Source organism: Physeter macrocephalus, chromosome 1, assembly GCF_002837175.3.
Source record: "Physeter macrocephalus isolate SW-GA chromosome 1, ASM283717v5, whole genome shotgun sequence".
NCBI classification, from domain to species: Eukaryota; Metazoa; Chordata; class Mammalia; order Artiodactyla; family Physeteridae; genus Physeter; species Physeter macrocephalus.
Window position 1 is genome coordinate 95,321,033 of NC_041214.2, and position 1,216 is coordinate 95,322,248.

The window sequence follows — 1,216 nt, forward strand, 5'->3', positions numbered from 1 at the left end:
GATGGAAAAAGATATTCCATGCAAATGGAAATCAAAAGAAAGCTGGAGTAGCAAGTCTCATATCAGACAAAATAGACTTTAAAACAAAGACTATTACAAGAGGCAAAGAAGGATACTACATAATGTTCAAGGGATGAATCCAAGAAGAAGATATAACAATTGTAAATATTTATGCACCCAACATAGGAGCACCTCAATACATAAGGCAAATGCTAACAGCCATAAAAGGGGAAATCAACAGTAACACATCATAGTAGGGGACTTTAACACCCCACTTTCACCAATGGACACATCATCCAAAATGAAAATAAATAAGGAAACACAAGCTTTAAATGACACATTAAACAAGATCGACTTAGTTGATATTTATAGGACGTCCCATCCAAAAACAACAGAACGCACTTTCTTCTCAAGTGCTCATGGAACATTCTTCAGGATAGACCATATCTTGGGTCACAAATCTAGCCTTGGTAAATTTAAGAAAATTGAAATCGTATCAAGTATCTTTTCTGACCACAACGCTATGAGACTAGATATCAATTACAGGAAAAAATCTGTAAGAAGGAAACAATAGCAATGATCAGTAAAATTAAAAGCTGGTTCTTTGAGAAGATAAACAAAATTGATGAACCATTAGCCAGACTCATCAAGAAAAAAAAGGAGAAGACTCAAATCAATAGAATTAGAAATGAAAAAGGGGAAGTAACAACTGACACTGCAGAAATACAAGGGTCATGAGAGATTACTAAAAGAAACTATATGCCAATAAAAAGGACAACCTGGAAGAAATGGACAAATTCTTAGAAAAGCACATCCTTCTGAGACTGAACTAGGAAGAAATAGAAAATATGAACAGAAAGCCCTGAAATTGAGACTGTGGTTAAAAATCTTCCAACAAACAAAAGTCCAGGACCAGACGGCTTCACAGGCAAATTCTATCAAACATTTAGAGAAGAGCTAACACCTATCCTTCTCAAACTCTTCCAAAATATAGCAGAGGGAGGAACACTCCAAAACTCATTCTATGAGGCCACCGTCACCCTGATATCAAAATCAGACAAAGATGTCAGAAAGAAAGAAAACTACAGGCCAATATCACTGATGAACATAGACGCAAAAATCCTCAACAAAATACTAGCAAACAGAATCCAGCAGCACATTAAAAGGAACATACACCATGATCAAGTGGGGTTTATCCCAGGAATGCAAGGATTCT

General features: G+C 35.9%; 1 protein-coding gene across 2 annotated transcripts in view; it reads left to right on the forward strand.

Annotated features, from left to right (window-relative positions):
- The window catches only part of IGSF11 (immunoglobulin superfamily member 11), a 160,583-nt gene that overhangs the window by 135,706 nt on the left and 23,661 nt on the right, over positions 1-1,216 (forward strand). The gene's annotated exons all lie outside the window — the stretch shown is intronic.